The sequence below is a fragment of the Triturus cristatus genome, chromosome 9, assembly GCF_964204655.1.
Source record: "Triturus cristatus chromosome 9, aTriCri1.1, whole genome shotgun sequence".
NCBI classification, from domain to species: domain Eukaryota; kingdom Metazoa; phylum Chordata; class Amphibia; order Caudata; family Salamandridae; genus Triturus; species Triturus cristatus.
The window spans coordinates 1,061,585,408-1,061,609,365 of NC_140592.1; the positions used below are offsets into that span (position 1 = coordinate 1,061,585,408).

Genomic DNA, 23,958 nt, shown 5'->3' on the forward strand with positions numbered 1-23,958 from the left:
AATCTCTGTGTAGGTTCAGATCACATTTCACAGGGACAAAAGATGAGCAAATCTTGGGGTTTTCCAGCAGCCTTCTAAATACTACAAATAGAACCCAGCCCAGTCCTTCACAATTTGCTAAGGAGGTAATATTTACTATGATTAAAGGAAAGCAAAGTACCTTACAATGCCCCCACCCTCACTCTCAATATCAGTAAATATTTTCCTTTCAAATATTCGTCAGAGTTCAACATTTTAAGCAATTTCTCATTCTGAATTGTAAAGAAAATCGATATGAACCGACGGTGCACGAGGAATTCTGGATTAGCTTGTAGATTGGACCCTTTCTACGTTTGTATGTGTTATCTGCAAGGGCGGCCACACTGAATGCTTTTAAGCGGTATCTTCGGTTCACCTGAAAAGTTTCTTTGTTGTCCTTGGAAGAAAAATCCTTTATAAAGAGCGTCTGGTTTGGAACATTGTCAGAGAATACTCGAACCTCCCAGAAGGTAAGTACCATTTCTGAAAATGTCTGTGTTTTATTCTTGTATTTTCTGCAGATCGTTTAGAAGTTGTTCTAGGGTGAATATCTACTTATAAAATAGTTTAATTTCAAAGCTCTTCCATTTTACATATAAATTCGGAGTTCATTTTAGTGGCACTATGAACATTTTAAACGGAGTCACTACATAAAGATATTGTTGGTTTGAGTAAATATATGTCGACATAGCATAATCTAGACTGCCACCAAGAGAGCAAAGCACCCATATTTTTAATCAACAGCTGAGAGGCGTCCATACTAGAACAAAATGCAGGGGTTTTAAAATTCTATGTTCCCAAACCATTGACACAGGAACAGTTCACAGAAAATAAAAATTTCGAATGTTGGTGGTATGCTCCACTGTGATTGGCATGAATAAAGAAGCAGGTTTATGAATTTTTGATAACAACACAAATGGCAAAGAGGAAGGATTTTTACCGCATCAAAGCATTAATTCTATCTCAAATGTTTCCTTATGATATTATAACTAGTAGCAAAGTGGAAAATTAATAATTGCTTATCAAGACAGAGGTACACATAATGCCTATGGTATATCAAATATAAAAAGATTGCTCAGGGCTGGCAGAACCTCTTCCTCATCAACGTTAGGTTACAAGAAATCCTTGGTGGGGGGGGGGAACTTAGTCAACTAGTCCTAGAACCTACTCATACTGCTGGTCACACCTTGGATGAAATTTTTTCTAACCATCCCAATATTTACTACTGCGGAGTGCTGCCAGTCCCCTGGTCAGACCATGCAGCCATTTTCTTTGAGATCTCTCTTACCAAGAATCCCAAATTAAAAACTGAACCTATAGTCAGGGTCGAAACAAGGGCCTGGAAAAACATTAATAGCGAGGAACTCGACAATCATCTGAAGACCACTATGGGTGTTTGGTCCCCATCGGTGGATAAGGCTGCGGTGGCATACACCAAATGGTTAGACTCGGCCTGTAAAACATTAGTCCCAATTAGAATGTGTACTCCTAGGAGGACAACACCCTCAGCCCCCTGGTATTCTGATAGTCTAAAACTACAAAAACGGAATGTAAACGACTGGAACGCGCATGGAGGAAAGGGTATACCAACTCTACTAAGAAGGCCTATAGGGTAGCCTTTTTAGCTATAAAAAAGTGCTTTCTGCCACAAAAAAGAAGTTTTATGGGGAACAGATCAACAATGCGAAATCTTCCCTAAAAGAACTTTTTAACACTGTTTTAAAACTTACAACACCCATCACGGCAAAACCTCGGAGCAGCCCCGAATTCTGTGAAATTCTTGCCTCCTCTTTTCAGGAAAAAGTTGACACTATCTTTTCGTCTTTCAGCACTCTGCCAAAGGATGGGATTAAGATGGGTGAATGGGATTCTCCCAAGGACACCAAGATAATCCCCACCTTTGATAGTTTTACGACAGTGGATGCCCAAGATCCTACTAAGCTTCTGCGAGCAATTCAATCAGGGTTCCCTTTAGATCTGTGTCCAGCATCAGTAGCTAAACTAGTCCCGAACACTATCGGAGCGGCTCTTGCTCCTGTTTTTAACAATATTTTTAAGTGTGGTCTGCTTCCCAAAGTTTGGAAAAAAGCCTCAATCCTTCCCCTTCTTAAGAAAGCTAACCTGGATCCTAAGGAGCCTAATAATTATAGGTCTATCTCCCGTCTTCCCTTACCGGCCAAGATGATTGAAAGGGAAATGAACCGTCAGTTAAGCACCTTTATTAATATCAACGGGCTTTTAGATTCTACTCAGTTTGGCTTCCGCACAGAACACAGCACAGAGCTGGCGCTGATTAAGTCAACTGAGGAAATCAGAGAAGCACTAGATCAGGGCGGAGCTGCGATTCTGATTATGTTGGACCTTTCGGCGGCCTTCGACATGGTCCACCATGAAGTATTGTTGGATCGGCTAGCCGAAAGGGGGGTTACAGGCAAGGCTCTCGCCCTTCTAAAATCTTTCCTCACCAACAGAACCCTGACAGTTGACATGGGTAAAGAGTTCAAAACCATTCTCTCTGTCCTGTGGGGTTCCACAGGGGTCAGCGCTCAGCCCCTCACTATTTAAGATATATGTGTCTCCATTGGCAGCCCTTATTCGATCATTTGGCTTCCAGCTGACCTCCTATGCAGATGACACACAAATAGTTATCTATACAAAAGGGCAAAGAGGCTGAGACTGGTCGGGACTGCTACAATTGCATGCAGTCTATTGCAGGCTGGATGTCAGCAAATTGCCTCAAGCTGAATGCAGGGAAGACTGACGTGATTACCTTTGGTAATCCCTCAAATCTCTGGTCAACCGACTGGTGGCCAAAATCACTGAGTTCACCCCCAGCCCCCACTGGTAAGGCAAAAAATCTGTGAGTGATGGTGGACTCTAGACTGTCTTTCGGGGACCAGATCGGCAGAGTGGTATCCTCCTATTTTCATCTCCTTAGGACTATGAGGAAAATCAAACAGTTTCTTCCGGAGGACAGCCTTAGGACAGTAATAACTGCGCTTATTCTGTCTCGCCTAGATTATTGCAATGCCCTGTATCTTAACATCCATAAAAGGCAGCTCAACCGACTGCAAGTAGTACAAAATGCAGCCGCTAGGGTCCTTCTGGGTATCCCTAGGTTTGTCTCTGCCAAGAAGGGACTTCGGGACCTCCATTGGCTCCCAATGAAACAACGTATAGAATTTAAGGCCCTATGCATGGTCTTTAAGGCCCTTGAGGGGCATGGCCCTGCCTTTATGAGACAACATCCTCAATGGTACACCCCCCCAGGGTCCTACGGTCAGCTACGGCAAAGTTGGTAAAAGTTCCACGTGTCAAAACTGCTAGTTGGGGGGGCAGGAGCTTTTTCTGCTGCGCCGCAAAGGCCTGGAATAGCCTCCCCCTGCAGCTTAGAGGAGCAGTTGGGCTCCTAGAGTTTAGATGGGGCTTGAAAATGTGGCTCTTTTCTTAATTGAATTTTTCTCTCGACCTGTACGCAATGTTTCAGCGCCAGGCACCTTAGAGTAACAGTGCGCTTTATAAGCATCATTAACATAAAATCATGGACAAATCCGATTTAACATTAACCTACTACACCAGTTCTCCATTTTCCTTTCTGTCATTTTCTGAAATAAATAAGATTACCAACTGGCTGGATAATAGCAATTGGAGTGTGTAATGCACAATCGCCAACACCAGTATTTTTGTAATTAAAACGTGTTTTATTTTATTGAAAGTAAGAAAGGAGACATGAATTTGCTTCCCAGCTGAGTAATCTTTGCAAATTTAAATGAGATGAGCGTTGGACCAAGATACACGTGAGATAAGTCTTAAGGTATATATAAATATGCACCTCTTGTGGCATGCAACTTTTAAACGAAACTAGGGAAATGGACAACACAACATGTGAACTAACACTGGATGTGCATATCTGGAGACCCAGAGGTTTATCACCGAGTGCACACATATTAGGAATTACTCTAACCAACTCGAGCCTGGCATGCATCGAACTGCAAGACTGGGACAGACTTCAAACTGAACAAAGACTCACAACTCTGCTTTGGCTGAGGCCTAAGATGAGATTGGCTCTTATGGGAGTTTTATTTAACAAATCAGAACATAGGGGAGTTAAGTAGTATGGGAGTCAATCTACTATTGCAGGCGTGGCTTTACAGTGCAGCTATCTGCAAGATATATTGTTACCATTTTTTAAAACATGTCCATAGAGTGGGGCTTTGGCTCTACCGAGGGTTAGTAAAGCTCTCTCACCTCGTGGTGTTGGCCATTGGTACATCATTCAGCTTTCCGAGAAGTGCTCCCATTGCAATGCATGAGGGACTGTTTTACTTTTAAAAAGTGCACTAAATGACCACCGTGATTTTCACATTCACGTCGTTCTATACTGAAAACAATTCTTTTTGCAGGTTTTGATTTGATAAATAGCTTTTGTGCATGCAACACAGATAAAGAACATCAGTGGATGCCTGTATTTACCTGCACTGGCATTTTAAAGACAGGCCGATTCACTTTGCCATTGCTTGTTTTCTTTTGTAAGTAAACTCCATGTTTATTCCAGATTGGCATCCTTTTATTAGGGGTGTAGCACACGCCTGTGCATGGCCTGTGGTGCAGGGGGTACCCTTCACAAGGGGCCCCTTGAGCACCTGAGAGATATGGGAGACTCAGGGGCCCCTCATGATCTTCTAAACGGGGCCCCATCATCTTACATTTCGCCTCCGCTTATTATGGCTCATCTTGGAGTGTTTCAGTGCAACATTAACAGCGCTGTAAATAAAGAACAGCCAAGTCCATCATTTATTCACGGAGATATTATTACCTGTCTTCCACTCGGTCATTCGTTTACACCATGCGCAATTTATGATCCGAAGTTGCAAAATAAACTCCTACAAAAAACAGTGACTGTCTTTTCCCTCCTCAGGATTCGATGAGTTCCTCCCTGTGCGCCATGCACCGCCAGGACAACGCTAGTTATGACCTGAAGATGTTCTGCCAATAGATGCGTTAGAAAACGTTTTATTAGGCATACACGTTTTTACATTGGACAATTGTAATAAACCCCATAAAATGGGAATTTGATCACAAGATGGTTGGTTAACTGCGGCCCTGATTCACAAAGGAGCACTTACACTTTGTGTACGTTTACCATTGTGTGCTGTTCATTAAGGGATTCACGAGAGCATCTTTAGCGTGCACAGTCTCAGCACATTAAAAGATAGGTCTTTATATGTGCAGGGACTCTGCACTCATAAAGATACTACTCAAATCCGTTTGTGAATAGCAAACATCGTAAGCTTACACGAAAGGGTATACCTTTGTGAATGAGGCCCTGCATCTGTTTTAAGCCAGCCTTATATCACGTGATAGGCTGTAAAACTCAAGAATTATAAATATAAAAAGAACTATCGGGGTGCGTCCATTACTTAGGAGCGAGACACTCTAGTGGTAAAATGTGCATTGTGAGTGATGGTGAATCATGAATTGAGGCAAACAGTCTTAACAGAGCAGTTAAAGTAGGCACCCTTCCAAGACTTCATGTAAGCTAATTTAATGTCATTTCATTTAGGATATATAATTGTTTAGTTGACAACCATAAAAATATTACAAACAATAAATAAACGTATAATCAGATGTTATTAGGATAGAATTAATAAAGGCATCAAATAAATCCATCATTGAATACCTTACTATTGAATTTGCAATCTTGAACACATTATCAACATCATCAACATTACATTTACCTATAGCACATTAGTGTTACCGTTTTCTTTAAGCTGATTGAGGTGTTTGTATTCTATCAAGATATTACTATTCTATACCACTTCCCCATAACCTGCGTGGTTCTCTCTCTTTGTCAGGAACCTTAGTGCTGGTAACAAAACCGAGTGGCAATTGGCAAACTGTTATCTGTATTGGTTTATTTTCCTGTGGTATTTAAGATCCAGCCATTAGTTTTGATGTGCTTTCAATATCAGTGCTGAAACTTTCAATGAAAGAATATTACCCATTAAGGTATATCTAGATAAATGATTTAGGGTCTGATTTTCAGTGGTCCTGATTTTTCCGACCCCTGTTTGCACAGATTTCCGAAATCTGAGCTGTGTGACGTTTACCACTCGCGGTATTTACCAGGTGTGATAAAGTCTGCACTCTTCAATAAATTTCAGCGAGTCAAATCTAATGGAATTCAAAGCGGGAAAGAGAGTCATAATGACATGCAGATGCTGCAGCAGTAGGCACCAAAGTCAACAGGATCATCAGGTCCTTAGAGGTAGGAGGACACTGAAGAGAAGTTACACTTAGGAGCCCCTACCTCTTTCTGTAATCTCCAAATGACAAAAAATCATAAGCTTTAGTACAATGTAAAGTATAAATATTAGCAATTGAATATGAAAATAATGATGGTCACTGAAAATCCTACCTGTTTGCATTCATTGTCTGCTGTGTGGTCATTGATCTATCAGTCGCTGCTTCCCCCAGCTTGGATCATGGATCATGAGGGGCTTAGCATACAACAATGGCCAGACCTTAGCCTCTCAGCTACAAATCCTAGGATGCTGAGAGTTTAAATTCTATGATGCTAAGAGTTTAAGAGTGAGACAAGGATCAGCCCTGTTGTATCTTTTGGGAGCCTACAGGAGCAGGAGTCACCAGCCCCAGGCATTTCGACCTATGGATGGCTACGGTCTGCTGTTATATGGTGCACAACTGTCCTTGGGATAAACTGGAGAGAACAAAAACATGAGTTTGATGTAAACGAGGACTCCAGGGCTCACATAGTTTGAAAATGTTTCTGTTCTATGCCTGTCTGCTTCAGTAGAGGAGTTGCTTGAATTTAAATGTCATTCACTGAAACACATTTCCTTTGTTACTTTTGAATGTAGAAATTTTACAAGAGACCAATTTAAGAAAATCTTCTGACATCTCAGCAGCCACCTTATAAGTAAGTTATAGTTTGACACAGTTTTAATGCTTGAAATATTAGTTTTTAAGACCATTTGAATCGCGTTTTAACAATGTTAACATATATATTCCCAAAGTAGTATATTGATGATTTATTTGGTATTTGAAGCAACTGTGTGCTCAGCTTGCAAACATCCAACGAGATGGGAAATGTCACCTTGATTTTTGCTACACTTGTTTCCCAGCAGGATATTGGGCATTGAATCCTACAGCATAAGAAAAATCAAACTCTCATGCTGTCCCATAATGCCCCTCCTCAAAAAGTATTGATCATCTACTATCCAACCATTTCGCTATCTCTTTTACTACGCCTAATCTGTTTACTCCACACCAATGATACTACAACACGTGTCATTTCAAAGACATTCATTCCAATTCCCATTCTCAATAACTCCACCCACCACAGCCAATCATAATTCCTTGTCCTTCTTGACCACTGCACTATGTTCGATATTGTCAATCACACAATTATTCTATCCAGATAAACATTACAGGCTCAGCCCTTCACTGGCTTTTATGGTACTCCTAGTACTTTTACAGCCACAGAGTGCAAAACAACATTGTGTGTAATTTGCTTCTGCAATTTGTGGTAGGTTTGCCTTGCCACAAATCGCCGAGTCAAGCACCAGAGTTGGTACAATATGTGCCAGACTTGTAATTTCGCTTGGGGCAGAGACAGGACTTTGCACCCACGGTAGGATTTGTGACTAGGGGCTGCATCATGATGGACATTTTTTCCCCCCACAATTGCATTGTCTATAGCCATACACAAACCTTGAAAATATCTGACTTAATGCATGAGTTGTAGAGAGCACAGTTCAGAAACCCCAAGAGACAATCACTGCCTCTCATCTTCTGAACAGATGAAAAGCACAATGCGTTGCTGCCATTGGTGTGCAAAAGTCCCAAATAATTGATACCCTAAACTCAATTTATCTGATTTGTATTGCCTCTATCTAGTCGATTCGGGTGTGACGAACCCCCAACTTTCGCAGCTTGAGCAGTGGTTGCCACTGGCAGTTCTGTTTAACATAACACATCTACATTTGAATGTATTGCTTCTTTGACTTTGAATGAAGACTGCTAGTCTCCAAGCGGAAGCTCAAAAATACGAGTGTAAAAGGATCATAAAATGATGTGGCAGTTGGGTGAGGGGACAAATGAAATAATAAAGCATAAAGAAAGAGGAAGAGGGCTGAGAGATGGATGGATTGATGGAAGAATAGATGGCATGAGGGTGGGACAGATGAATGAGATGGTTAAAGAGGGTGATGAGTAAATGCAGAGATGGATGGATAGGGGAATAGACGAGAGAAGGGTGGACTGATGATGGATGGATGGATGGAAAGAAGGATGGATAGATGAATAGATACAAAGAAAGATGGAAACATTTCAAGAACAAAGGTTGGACGGATACATGAATGGAGAAAGGAATGAACAGACGGAAGGAAGGATATATAAATGGATGGAGAGAAGGATGGATGGATGAAAAAGGGAAAAGGAAAGGAGGAGGGAGGAATAACTGGATGGGTGGGTGGATGGATGGATTGAGAGAAGGATGGATGAAAAACACAAAAACAAAGGAGGAAAGTATAATGGATGGATGGATTCATGCATTGATGGGCAAAAAGGCAGGCAAGAACGGGCATTAGGGAGTAATGAAATACGGAAATAGACTACAAATGAACAGAAGGAAGGTAAGAAAGAAATAACACTAAAAGTAGGATTGAGAGAAAACAGAACATTCCACAATTTCTTGGGGAAGGAACATTAATGCCCTGAATGGCTAGTGAGCTTCCTTGCGTCTGCCACTACCATTTATGAAATGGCTCAAAGTGGATGCACTTTATTTTTCAGGCTTGTCCCGCGTGCGGTAGCAGGACCATAGTGACATAACATTCTCCAAATTCATATATAGCTCCTAACATGTCAATTAGTCTATGGTTAAGAACATTTTGGGATGGAGACATTTTGCTCCTCTGAAGATTTACTACTCAATTGTGACTTATCCACCACTGGTCCTGCGTGCCTTCGAATCTCACATACATACATACATACGTACATCGGATACACTCGTATTCAGCATGATATTATTGTCACTGAATGTATTTATACATTATGGACAGCATTACAAGATATTTTGAAACATTTGAATGATATTAAGCTCCGTGTGCCGAATTTAAAATAGCGTAGCAGTAGATGCCACAATAAAGCAGCATCAGTCGTTTTGTGTTTACTTTGCACTATTTAAAATTTTTGGGTGCAACAGGAAATGGACAAACAAGTTTTGCATCAGCCCATCTAAGCTCCACAAACTCAAATGGGTGCATTTCAAATATTACTGAATGCATTTACACCTCACCACGAAATGTCATTAGCCTGTTTAAAGGTCTTGTTTCTGTCAAAGTTTGGTGTAGTTGCTTTCAGCCATTTTTCCTTAGTGGAGAGCACAAATCCTTATGGAATTTAACATTGAAAAAGCTACATTTTATTACCACTTTCCTTTAACTTGTCCCCCATACAGATCTGCTTGTCCCTTAACATCGCAAAGCAAAGCCACAACATCACCTTAACATCACTCAACAAAGCTAATTGATTGGAAAGCTTCATACAGATTCGACATAGGGTGACAAAGCGTATAAACACGTGTTAATGCAAGATCATATTCTAAGACTGTCATTACAAGTATGCTGAGAATACCACATTGATATTCGTGCACCACAATTTATTGATATTGTAGGTATCAGTAATTCCAGGATATCAGAATTCTATTGTATCCTGAGTTTTACCTTATGTTTGCCCTATTAAATGGGAAATTACAGAAATCGTTTACCTTGGTAATTTCAAATTTTTGGGCAGTTTTCTGATATTTTGGTTAACTTTTTCTGATAAAATGTCCAAGCAGGTTACAACTGGAAATGTAGTTTTACTACTTTACATTTAATTTATGACTTGACTGGTAATGGGAGTTACTGGCTAGACGCACACCTAAACGCCAATATACCCTCCCGGGTGAAAGTGCACTCTACAAATCTGCATGACAGAACTGTTGGAAGGTGGATTATTACTAGCAGGGCTCAGTATGCACCTACCACTAGCAGTAAGATTACCAGTGTAATATAAGGTCCAGTCAAGGTCTCAACACATTAGCCCCTGGCTCAACCCTTGGTAGCTGCTGCGAGCAGGCTGACTTAACTCAGGAGACAGGCATGTAAAGTATTTATAAAAACACCAATACAATAATTTAGTAAGACACAGCACACAATAAAAAATCCTACACCAATTTATGAAAATAGGAACTTTTTTATCTTTAAACCAAAAAAATTGAATATAGGGAAACGGAGATGTGAGTTTTTGAAGATTAAACACTTTCTAGTGCTTGAAAACATATGGCACCAACTTGGGCCATCTGGTCCCACTTGACAGTGACAAAGTCAAAGTTTGAGGCCAACTGCGATGGAGCCCTGGTTGGATACACTAAGAGGGAGGCTCCGGTCAAAATTTTACATTCGCACTTAGAAACTTTTTTAGAGGATTTTCTCTTGACGTGATGCGATCTCCTCCATCAGGCAGATTTCAATGAACAACATCAGATTGCTTCTCCGTGAGACCCCAGTAAAATCCTGGAAGTCTGGAGCTATGGAGCTTTCAGCAGAACAAACTTGAAATGCAGGCTTAGTTTTGGTTGAAGGTAGCTGGCTTAACTCTTGACGTCGTTTCAGCCCCGTACGGAGCTTTTTCCAAAAGTTGCCCCAAACTTCTCCAAACTTCTGGAACGTCTTCCTGAAGATCCCCTTGAGGATTCAAAGTGTCCAAAAGACAAATCCAAGGGTTTAGAAGTTCTGAGATGGTCTTTGGTAGTTTGAGGCTACAATTCCCACACTGCACATGGCCAAATCCTTAAAAGTTCACTGTAAGCAATCCAGGCCGGGGACATCTGGAGGATGATAGTGCACAGAAGCTCTGCTAACCTATTGTTTTCAGGGAGCCCACTCCTTAATCCTTTTTGAAGCAACGCAAAGTCCTCAGAGATTTAGTTCCAAGTGTGCAGCAGGAGCAGTCCTTCAGATTGCAATCCTTTGGGGTACAGAGCAGGGTTCTGGCAGGGCAGTCGTTCTTCTCCTTGCAGTTTCAGGCAGCAGATCCAAGTTGTTTTGCAGCTCTCACATATTTATTCAATGATCTAGGGTGACAAGCAGGGGGACACCCATGTCCATCGAGGTGCAGGGTGCCACCCAAAAGCATGATACTTTCCTCTAAAGTGTGGCATATTCTTTTTCCAAAATGCACTGCACTTTAAAATTCAAGACAGAGAATTTCTCTCCAGGAGAGTAAGACCTTGCTAAACCAACTTACTGGTGTGGCTCATTTCTATTAACACTCCCCTTCCAGACCTTCTGCAAATTCCATACTTGGGCCTGCCATCTGGCTGGGGGGTCCGAAGGAGGGGGTGGGAATGGCTGGCATTCCCTGCTGTCCTACCCTCTTTGAAGCCCAGTTTGATTTACCCAGCCCCGTCCTGGCCTGTTCTCTGCAGCTGCAGATCTCCTTCCATCAGATAACCTCTGCTCTATGCAGGCCACTTATCACTTCATCAATTCAGTTTGGCTAAACCTGGTATGGCTGACAAATCAGGAGAGGCTCCTAGAAGACTGGATTTTGGCTCACCGAAAGAAAGTCATGTAACTTCTCTTCTGTATTAGTAACATTCAACAGTAGCAAGTTGTTAGATTTATCATTATCAATCTTTTAAGCCCTTGAATGATATTTTAGCTCTTTCCTCGCAATATTTATGCTTATAAAATATATTCCAATGTTAGCCTATAAAGCTGATAATCTACAATGGGGAAAACCAAAATTGGCATTTTTCCCTCACCAGAGCATATCAAATATATTTTATAAAGTCCCTGCTTATAGTTACTTGGCACCCACCCTTGGGACAACTAAGGGAGACATTAGGGGAGACTTCTATGTAAAAATGAGATAGATTATCACTTTGAAGTACCTTTGTTTACAAACTCGAATTTGTATATAATTTAGTTTTAAAGACAGTCTGCAAAGCAGGGCTGCCTTTTAAAATGACAGCAGGCAACACAGCAGTGCACCATCCGGTGCAGGAAATCTGGGCCTCTAAACCTCCCTGCCTTATTATATACTAGGGACTTATAGGTAGCTTGAATCCCCTTCAAGTTATTATATTCTAGGGACTTACAGGGGTCTAACATGCCAATTGTAGTTATACCTGACTACTATCTATTTCATTAGAGCACTGGCCCTGAGCCTGGTTTGAAGAGCACAGGGTACAGTCAGAGTCAGTTACCATTCGTATCAGTCAAATCATGGTGGTGAACTGGGCAAAAATGATGACTTTCTAACAATAACCTAACATAACATGGCATGACATGGCATATAACATAACATAGCATAACTGACAAACCAGGAATTACTGCCCACTTGTAGTGAGAGGCCAGTGTCTAATTTGAGCTGGTGATTACAGGTGGGGCCCCACTAGTGTAAGAAAGGGCCCATTTTTGATATGGCCGCCCCACCTTTTGCCTGGGACCTGATGCAATTATGACAGAAGTGCACTGGGTTCCAGCTATCCTGGTCCCTAGTGCCAGACCTCTTTCCATAAAACTGTATAATTGTACCTCTAATTGGCAATACCTTAAGCACATCCTGTAAGTCCATAGTAAATGTTACCTCTGGTACCTAGGGCAAGGAGGCTATGGAGGGTCCTAAAGGGCTTCAGCATAAATTGTGCCACCCTAAGGAACCATCAGCACCAACATGCAAACTGCTATTGCAGGCTGTGTGCCATGGTGCAGACAAAAGTGAAGGCACAGCATGGCACACCTCCTGTGTGCCATGCTTGCAGTCACATTTATGCAGTATAGGTAAGTTACCCTTGCAGCAGGCTTTACAGTCCTAAGGCAGGGTACACTACACTACACTACATGTGTGGAAATCTCTGCTTTAACTGATATACCCCTGTGATGTCTAAGTTCATTCTTAGAAATTATAAGTGCACAGGGAAGCCAGTTTGAGGGAGTATATGTGCTGGACATTGGTTTTTACGAGCTCCCCAGCTAAATTATGGCTTCACTGAAATTGGAGATGTTTGGCATCTAACATCTTGCATTGATAAGCCCACAGTGATTGCAGTGTTGGATATATTGCTACATACACCAAGAGAGCAACTTAGAGGTGCCCCCTGAACACCTACCAACTACTAGTGCTGTGGCTGACTGGTGTAGACCAGCCTTCCACACAGACAGGTTTCTGCCTCCTATAGGTGAGAGCCCATGCTTTCTGAGAGCAGACATAATTCCTGCTCTGGCTGGAGGTATTGTCACCTCCCCCAAGCAGGATGGCTAATTGATCAGCATGTCAAGGAAGGAGGTTTCATGGGTCTCTGTCACCTTAGAAGTGTGACCCAAGGCTTCTCCAGAAAGGGGAATTCCACCCCCTACCCCGGGCCCATTTAGCAGTAGGACAGGCAGGAAAATTAATTAGTCAGGAGGAGTGTTCCCCTCTAAGGCTAGTACCACCCCAAGAGTGTTCTACCTGATGTGGACACGGGTTTTAGAATTCCACCATCTTAATTTTGGTGGAAATAGGCTCTCTGGGTCAGAGTTACGACCACTTCCCACTGGAAGTGGTCATATACAGGGTGTAAGCACTCTAAAGGTAAGTAACCTAGTGGCTACTACCCGTCACTCCCTGTAACACCCTTAAATTGGGTATTTAGGTGACACCCCTGACACCAGGAACTCAGATTTAATGGATCAAGAAGAAGAGGACAAAGAAGAGTCATGAATAAAGCTAGAACTGAAATCTTGCCTGTGGCGTTTTGGCATCAACTCCTGCCTGGTTGCCTGCAGCAAGTCTCGACTATCATGACCAGTGACTTTTCCTACAGCTGACCAGCTTCGAAGAAACCCAGGAGACTGCCAGCCCTTCGCAAATCACCAGCAATCTCCCTTGGAGCAGGAGCTACTCTCTTGCAGTCTCCAGGCACCGAAAAGGAAAGCCCGGTCCCCAGAGTTGCTGCTCACTGGCCAGCCCGATGCCACGCCCCCCAGGAAGAGAATTATGTGCTCCTGGATGTCAGGCTGTCCCCCCAAAATAGAAGACACCAGGATTAACTGAAGCTACACAGGACCATTACCAGGGGGATCAGACTCCTTGCATCATGCATAAACAGTGAGAGTCTAATCCAGACTCCAATGACACAAAGACTGAGCAACCGTAGGGGGATGTCAGCACAGCAAAGACCCACTTCCAGATTGGCCCAGTTGTCCTGATTTTGCACCTTCAACTGATAAAGACCTACAACTGCAAGACCCTAAGACGCACAAAGCCCAGCTGACCTTTTTACTCTGCACTGCGGGCCCAAGCCTGGGTACCGATGAGCGACTGGGATTTCTTGCCCCCTGGACCCGTGTGACCTGAGCTTCCCTGCTGGAAGCTCCCAGATATGTCCCCAAGTCCTTGTCTGTAGCCTGTTTCTAGGTGGCCCTTCTTCTTCCTTCTTCCTACAGCGTAGCGTGCACAGCTACTAACCGACCAGCACTTCCGCATCAGGACACCCCAGGGCAGGTAACGAGTAACTGCTGGTGGTACTTTGGCCCCCTATGACCCAAGTCCGGAAGGAGACCCCCAGAAACCGATGACAAATAACAGTATGCAACATATGCCTTTTCTCCCATAGGGAAGCATTACTGTGTGAAGATGCATTTAAGTGAACTATATACTTACCTGTAAAAATTCATATTTAAAAAAGTACTTACTTGATAATGAAGATCTTGGTATCGAAGTTTACATAAAAATATTACTTATTGTTCTAAATTATCTTGGTTTTATTCATGATAGTGTGTCTCATTTATTGCCTCTGTGAGTACAACAAATGCTTAGCACTACCTTCTGATAAGCCTAACTGCTCACCCACACTACCACAAATGAGAGCATTTGGGTTATCGTTTGTGCCTCTGTAAACCAACTGGGGTTTGCCTGGACTCTTTACATAGTGTACCTCATTATGGTACACTATATATAGAGCCTGCTTCTTACAAATAGTATTCATTTTTGGGAACTAGGACTTATTTTTTACCATTAGCCTTTCATGCAGAAGAAAAAAATGAAAGGTAGAAAGTGGAAAACAAAGAGAATAATGGCAAAACATTGATAAACATATAAAACAGGGATGAAAATGAATCTGCAAGACTGAGATAAAAGCAGAGGGAGCATAAGATGGTAGATGAAAAGGGCATGAGGAACAATCGAGAATCAGCTGTCTTGGCTTTGGCCAAATATGGTGGTTTTCAGAGCCGGCTGCGAGCTTCTGAGTACAGCTATGAATCACAGCGCTCATTTTTTTTTTACAAATCAAGTGAACTATATACTTACCCGTAAAAATTCATATTTAAAAAAGTACTTACTTGATAAAGAAGTTCTTGGTATCAAAGTTTACATAAAAATATTATTTATTTTTCTAAATTGTCTCGGTTTTATTAATGACAGTGTGTCTCATTTATTGCCTCTGTGAGTACAACAAATGCTTAGCACTACCTTCTGATAAGCCTAACTGCTCACCCACACTGCTACCACAAATGAGAGCATTTGGGTTATCGTTTGTGTCTCTGTAAACCAACTGGGGTTTGCCTGGACTCTTTACATAGTGTACCTCGTTATGGTCCACTATATGAACAGCCTGCTTCTTACAACTAGCACTCATTTTTGGGAACTAGGACTTATTTGTTACCATTAGCCTTTCATCCAGAAAAAAAAGAAAGAAAGGTAGAAAGTGGAAAACAAAGAGAAAGATGGCAAAACATTGATAAACAAAGCAGGGATGGAAAAGAATCTGCAAGACTGAGATAAAAGCAGAGGGAGCATAAGATGGTGGATGAAAAGGGCATGAGGAGCAATCGAGATTCAGCTATCTTAGTTTTGGCCAACTATGGTGGTTTTCAGAGCCGGCTGCGAGCTTCTGAGTACAACACTGGATCACAGCGCTCATTTGTTTTTTACAAATCAAACACACAACCTAAGATACTCCTCGAGAGCAGAAGGATCAGTGAAGATCTGAGTACTCAAATCATGTCTTAATTTACATTTTGAAAGATGGTGGTAGCAGATGTTTCACGGGTTTAGAATGGTTTTCACATACGAAAGGCACCAGAAAGAATTTGGTAACTAACAGAGTTCAGAATCTTGGTGGTGCACATATGACATCACACATATTTGTTTCCTAGACAATGTTTTCACTGTCAATATTCACAAGGGGATCATTTGTAAATTAAGTACCCTGGCTAGTTTGCACAGTTCAGGGCGTGCACCGACTTTTGACATGTAATTTGAATGGTTTTGGGAGGTGCACCATCAAGGTGTTTTGTTGATGTTTATTCTTAGAACTTGCATTGTCGTCAGATTCTTTTGAATGCAGTTTACATATAAGAGATATTTTAGCTGCAAAAACTATAATAAAACTCTTGAATAACACCCCTTGTATCATTCCATACACTCATTGTTCTTGCATGCTAAAACTTGTGACATATAGTATGTGTTATGATTTCAAAACGAAACCATCAGACATGTACAATTTTTCAAGAAATCAAATCAAGTGTTTGTTTTTTTTTATTTAGGAAAACACCGCGCCTCATCCATAAGAAGCTGAAGGCACCACCTGGAAAGATGAAGCTAGCTCTCATCGCCTGCCTCCTGGCGCTGTGTGCTGTTGCTGTCTATGGCCAGTGCACTGAATACACCTACAGGGCTGTGCGGTGTGTTAATGCTTGTCGCGCAGATGGAGATGGATCGTACCAATGCATGATCAGCGGGGGGTCGTCCGATTACTGCTCCCCCTCCAATGGAGTCAGCTATAAGAATGTGAAGTGTGCGTCATCATGCCAGAAAAAAATTAACTTGTTTGGCCAGTGGTATGAATGTACAACAGTAAATGGAGATGTGCAGTACTGCGGCTTCTGTTACAGCCGTCCAGCGCCATAGAGTAGGTGCACTCCCCTCTGAATAATGCTCCGTCGTCGTAATCCAGATAACTGCGAAATACTCATATGATGTACTGTTAGCTGCGTAAAATAAGGAAATGTCGAATTAAAACGGCTTATACTATCTCTGCATGGTTTTTGGTTTATGTTGTGTTTGCATTATTTGAAATGATTTACACTGACGGAATAAAGCTATGACATTTTGTCATTTGAAAGCATGTGTGTAGACCCTGCGATTTCTTCCTACATCACGAAATGAAAGTATGCAGCAACGTTTAACCATTTCTAATCTTATGATCAGAGCCACACCAAGAAACAAAAGCAGCCATAGCAAACTTGTTCAAACCCGCCTGCTCCCTTCTTCCACAAACTTTCTCTTTCCATCCATCCATTTGTGTCTCTTTCTTTATCTGTTCTTGCTAACTGCATACTCTCTTTAGTTTCACTTTGTTTCTTCAACTTATGTGTCCGTTTCCCTCCTCTATCTCTCTGTGTTTGTTTAAGCCCCCCCTACAGTGCCTGTTGAAATAAAGTGATTTCAAAAACCGGCCTCCAAAAGCTCCTGTCAACCGGGGAAATGCCCAATGGAATAGATGGCCCGTACGGCCATGCTTAAGATTGAATGATCAGGCTACAACTAATTGAAATGAAGCCAATTGCATACAAGAGAACCTACCATTAATTAAGGCTTCCATATTTGGTAACCCTTCAGACTTAAAGCATCGCTTATAAAACAATGACAATAGCATACAGGAGTGAGCAACATGGGATTAAACATAAGGGGCTGCAGGTGTTAGGTGCATGGGAGAGGAACATGCTGCTACAAGCACACAAAGTGGTAGGTACATAGGACAAGAAAATACTGCTACAAGCACACAAAGTGAATGTCAATGAAGATGCATTTGTTGTGTTTGTTAGACCTGGCGTCGCTAGTTGGCTGAGGTAGTTACCTTAGGACAAATAGGGACCCTTGCTTCCACGTCAGGGAATTGAAGGACACCTGCTCAGATATCCCCCGCTCACCACTTTGGTAGCTTGGCACGAGCAGTCAGGCTTATCTTCAAGGCAAATGTGTAAAGTATTTGCAACCACACTCTCAGTAACCCAAAGATGACACCACAAATGGACTCCACGTGAGTTTTATAAAAACGAGTATAAATTTATATAAAAAGATATACGATGAGACCGCACGGTATAAATCCAACATATGCGAATTTGTAATATTCCTCCTGGCTGGTTGTTAGACCAGCCAGCCAGCCTTTGTAAGTTCTGACGATATTAATGAGCAATTCTAAATGATCCACTGCCATCCTAATGCAATGCTATGCAGTTTGTAATGCTAGAATCAGGCACTTTGAAATGTAAAAATATTGCAGTTCGTTATGCAACAATCAAGCAATTCGTAATGCCAAAATAATGCAATGCGTAACACAACAATCAGGTGGTTCGTTATGCAACCTAACGCAATGCTTAATGCAACAATCAGGTAGTTCATTATGCAAAAATAGTGCAATGCGTAAGGCAACAATCAGGTAGTTTGTAATGCAGAAATAATGCAATGCGTAATAAGACAATCAGGTAGTTCGTAACGCAGAAGTAATGCAATGTGTAATACGACAATCAGGTAGTTCGTAATGCAGAAATAATGCAATGCGTAATACACTCCAGCACCGATCACAATGCTTTTAGGTGGTCTCTCCGCCGCTCGTACTGACTCGCAGTAATCTTCTGTCAACAGTTGCCCTCACACGGGTAGGGTGTAAACAAAAGTGCAGTTCTGCACTCCGGCAAGTACAGGCCACGATACGAGCCAAAGCAGAGGCTCGCGCTGCAGGAATGGGAGAGGCCAAGAGCGTCTCCCTCCGAGCCCGCACCCCGCCCCAGGCATAGACACACATTACCTGGGGGGTGCGACCTCTCCTCTCCTCTGATGCAATCTTTGTGAATTCCAGGCAGTGGAACTCGGGCACTCTCTTGACGAGGTTGGTTGGAGGTCCCGCTCTGGCAACGGCAGGCTCGGGCCGGCAGCTCAGCTCCTCTAGGGCTGCCAGTCTGGGTCACTGATGCTACGAAGATCTCAGGCTGCAGCCGGGTAAACGCACACAGCGTCGCTGAGACTCCCTTGTGCTTCAGGTGCACGATCACCGGGTACTCCTCACGAATGTCTCAGGCTGCACGAAGCACACGCACACAGCATCGCTGAGACTCACTTGAACTCCGGGTGCACGATAACAGGACAATCCTAACGCAGGTCTCAGACTGCACAAAGCACACGAACACAGCGTCGCTGAGACTCTCCTGGAAACTTTTGTGTTCCTGAGTTTCCGCAACAGGGAGCCAGCTCCCCTCAGGCTCTTGGGGCTAAGTTACTTCTGGACTCAGCACACAGCAAAGTCCCTTTAGCCTCTCCTTGGTTAAAGCAGCAAACTGCAGGCCAGCCCCAGAACACACAGCAACACACAGTCCTTTCCTTCAGTCTCTTCAGCTGTTTCGGTCTTGTTCAATCATGATCAATCCATTTCTCCAAAGTTCAGGGGCTTCAGCTCTCATAGTTATACCTCTAAATGTCTTTGAAGTCTTTGTGTTCAGGGGGGAACTGACCCCTGTTCAAACCAGTTCTGGGTGCCTCCCTGCCAGTGACACATTCTTCCTTTGATTAGTGGGGGTCTGGATTCTCAATCACTCAGTAGGAGATGGGGCCATTGTTTAATGGCAGTAACCCAGGCCTCTTCACCTCTAGGGGCTACTCTTCCTCCCTACACTCCAGATGCAGGTCAGCCTGTTGCTGTCTCACCTCCTCCCCTGGGTCAAGACATTTCCCAGATCCTATCTCTTTAAAATCCAGACAGGCAATCCACAACCAGGCAGAGACACACAACAATGTTAGAGCACAAAAACCCAGCCACTTCTAAAAGAGTGGTTTATAAACACACAATGCAAAAAACACCTTCATAAAAAGATGTGTTATTACATTGTGAGTCCAGGCACACTAACTTAACCTCTCCTTCTTAAGCCTTTGAGAAGATAGGCTGGAAAACATATTACACAGCCTCCCCATTCTATCCTATGGGCAAGATGGCCTTTCCACAGTAAAAAAGGAAATGGAGATTATTTCACTGTCAGGACATGGTACACACCTTAGTACATGTCCTATCTTTCACATGTACTGCACCCTGCCCAGGGGGTACCTTGGACCTAAGATAGGGGTGTCTGATGTGCATAGAAAGGGATGGGTAAGGCCTGGCAAGTGGGTGCACTTGTCAGGACAACATGGCAGTTTAACAAACTGCACGCAGGCACTGCAGTGGCAGGCCTGAGTTCCCTCTTTAAGGCTACTTGTGGGGGTGGCACAATTAGTGCTGCAGGCTCACTATTAGCATTTGCATTACCAGCCCTGGAACACATAGTGAACTTTACTAGGGACTTTACTAGTAAGGCAAACATTTGGATCCCATAGGGGATGACTACCTCTGCCAGGGGTTTAAGATATACATTGAACAGGGTTGGGCTCAATGATGAGCCCTGGGGGACTCCGCAAGTAAGAGGCCAGCTTTTGGAGATACAATTCCCCTCGAACACCTGGAATGTCCTCTCTTGTAGAAAGGATTCAATCCAGGTTATAATTTTGCTTGACACTCACACCCCCCACCGCCACTCTGTGAAACCTACACTGAGGAAACTCCATTGGCTGCCAATCGCAGATCAGATTACATTTAAAGCTTTATGCATAGCACACAAAACCCTTTGGGAGACAGGCCCAAAGATTAATCAGCCTCTTATAAAATTGAATCAGCCATCAAGATGTCTCCGATCAGTGAACCAGCTGCGGGCATCAATCCCTAAAATAAAAAGAGCTTGATCAGGGGGTCGGATGTTCTCTTTTAATGCAGCTAGACTATGGAACTCCCTTCCGGAGCAACTGTGCACAACTGTCAACCACCTATCCTTCCGGAAACAGTTGAAAACGTGGCTCTTCCAGTATCTGCCTCGATAAGGTTGTTCGTACGCTGGTCCTTACCTGCAGTCAAAATAGCGCAGGGATGCCTAAGGGTAGCCAGGTGCTCCACAAATGCTAAATAATAATAATAATAATACCAATCATGGACAACCAATTACCATTAGTCTTTATACAAGGAGCACTTGCATCTAAGTTGGCAACACCATGTCAGAAAAAAGATCTAGGGGGAAAGCAAAAAGTTTAGGGAAAATTAGCCAAAAATGGTCAAGTCCAACAGTGTTGTCTTTGAATGTAGTTACCACTGAAGCATTGTGAAGCAGGTTAGCTTTCTAGTCTAATATATCAGCTTGGTGGAAGGGTTTTGGTTCATACTACAGCAGTGCTTTAAATGGAAAAATAGAAGTGCCGGTATTCTGTACCAGATTACTTGTTTTTTTTCTGAGAAGTGCTGGTACTCTCCAATTAAAAGTATGGCACTTCTCTTGAGAAGTGCCATTACTCCCTCTCTAAGTAAAAAAGTGCTGTTACACTGTACCTGAAAGTGTCGGCCCATTTAAAGTACTGTACTACGGCCTATCTCAAAATATGTTTTTGCATTGCACATCATGAACAAATATGTGCCTATATTACATGCTGCTGTTTCTCACCATGTGGTGGAGTGACAAATGAGTGACAGATGGGATTTTTAATCTTATTGAGGCATTGTTGTGTTTTGTTGGAAGGGATGCAATATGAATCTAATTGGGGAGTGATTGGATGGTGTTTGTGATTGACAGAGGCAAGTTAAATGGGATGTTGCCAGTGTGTAGCTACATTTATGTGTGTAATGGCATAAAGGGGAGGTATAGTTATACATGCGCTTGTGCTGCGTATCCCCCATGGTGATTTGATTCCAGTTCAAGTGTGAGCATGTGAGCATGGTTCTCAGTTCTTTGATATACATATCTCCCTTGTAATGGTGGATTGTGCTATCTCTTGGGTGGTCGGATTCTTTATCATCGCTTTGGGAAGAACTAGAGTTTTAAAGCATTCCTGAATTCTAGGTAGTCTTGGATATTGTTTTTTTCCATAGCCACCTCAGAGTTCAATTGATTTTTTGTTTCCATCAATGCTTTTCTTTCCATGAGACTTAGTAATTGTTTGAGGTGCCAGTTTAGGGCTGGGCTTTTAGGCCTATGATAAAAATCCCATTTTTAGGTTGAAGCCTACCAGATATTAAAGCTGTCTCATTGCAGAGACATAGCTGAAACATGATGAAAGCTGAACTTCACCCATTGCTTACCATTAGCTTTGCCTTTTTTCACTCACATTTGCATACTGTCTATTCACTGCCTGTAACTGTTTTGGTCCGTCCAACATGTCTTTGTCTCTCCCATGGAGCACTGCCTCTTTACTGTCTAGTTGTCTCATTGTCTCTTTCTACAAGTGGTCGCTTTCCATGAACTAATTAAAAAAAATTCAAAGCACTGCACAAGAGTGCATGTTAGTCATTCAGTCAATCGTAAAAACTTTGTTTCATCACTCCAAGTTGCATACAATGTATTCTACAACTATCAATCATTGGTATTTAAATGTTATCATTATAAACACAATAGACACATGCAAGTGTATAAAACGCTATTAAAAACATGCAAAGGAATAAAATGAATCATATCACAAAAAAGACAATTCATTTGGGTATAGTCAGTGTTAGCGTCGCTCCTCTTGTTGTTTATGTGCACCCAACCTATGAAATTAATCTTCTCCTTCTTATGGCAAACAGAAAGAATGAGGCTACAAAATAACAAACAAAGGGGTTAGATAATAGTTGGAGGTGATATAAGGCTGAGCGACATTGTCTGAAATTAAGTTTGTGCATAAGCGGTAGGAAATATATTTTTCCTTTTCCTCAATATATAAGTTTCAGAAGAATAAGAAATGAAGATCAGTCCGAAGGAATTGTGCATGACATGGGCAAGATGACAGGACAACAATAGACTATTTTTGGAGGGGTAGTCTAGCATTAGAGGGATATATTTCAGATGGAATCTCAACAATACACATCTATGTTGGAGGTTGGAAACTGTCAAATATGAAGACACAGTGTTGTTTATATTAGAAGCTAAAGAATATTGCTTAACCGTGACCTTTTTATAATTGTTCTCCCACCTATCTCTGGCCAATCTATCCAATAATTGGCCTTTCAAGTCTTTCCTTGAAATTGTCAGGCATAGATTAGGGTCTTTAAACGTTTGTCCAAGGCCAGTTTCTTCCAAATTGGACTTGATGTATTTTAACCATTGTATGTTAGATACCCCTTCTAATTTCAGGCAGTCTTTTAAAATATCTCTAGTTAAGATTGTTTCTTTCTTCCAGATTGAGTGCCATAATAAGTTAGGAGCAATGCAAATCTGGTCCGTAATATACGGCAGGTCAAATTCGGAGTCGCAGTTATAAGAAGAACAAGTTCAGGGAAGACAGTCTATTCTTTTATAGAAAACATCCTCTATGCATTGGAGTTTGGATGCGTCAGTTAGGCCCCATACAACTGCCCCATAAGTGGCGACAGACACTACCTTTGCCTGATAAATCTTTTAATTGTTTCATTTGGTTTTGATCCAAGTTTTTTTATAAAGCTTAAAGGCCGTCCAATGCTTTGTTCCATTAGCAACCCCCTGTTAGTCACCATACTTTAGCAGTTGCTCTCTCTTTCACATGTGACCCCCAAATAGTTAAAAGAATCCACAACCTCGAGCTTGCGTTACTCTATATACATTCTTGAGTATTTCTTGAGCTTTGACCCTGCCACAAGGACAAAGGACTTTGATTCACTAACTTTCAAAGCCAAGTTTCCCATGAACTTTGTATACTCCTCTATGAGTCTTTGCAGTTCATTGCCAGTTCGTTCCAGCAGCACTTCATGGTCTGCATAGAGGAGTATCGGGACTGAAGATGGATTGACAAAAGGGACATCTTTAGTAGATCCCTCCAAGGACAGGTTTTATGGCATTGGTGTATAACACAAATAAAAAA

The 23,958-nt window shown here is 42.2% G+C and overlaps 1 long non-coding RNA gene across 1 annotated transcript; it reads left to right on the forward strand.

Annotated features, from left to right (window-relative positions):
* Positions 1-396: 396 nt before the first annotated feature.
* Positions 397-17,206, forward strand: LOC146799383 (uncharacterized). The gene is made up of 3 exons (XR_014969264.1): positions 397-488; positions 6,900-6,958; positions 16,626-17,206. It is a non-coding gene; the product is annotated as an uncharacterized LOC146799383 (long non-coding RNA).
* Positions 17,207-23,958: the final 6,752 nt, after the last annotated feature.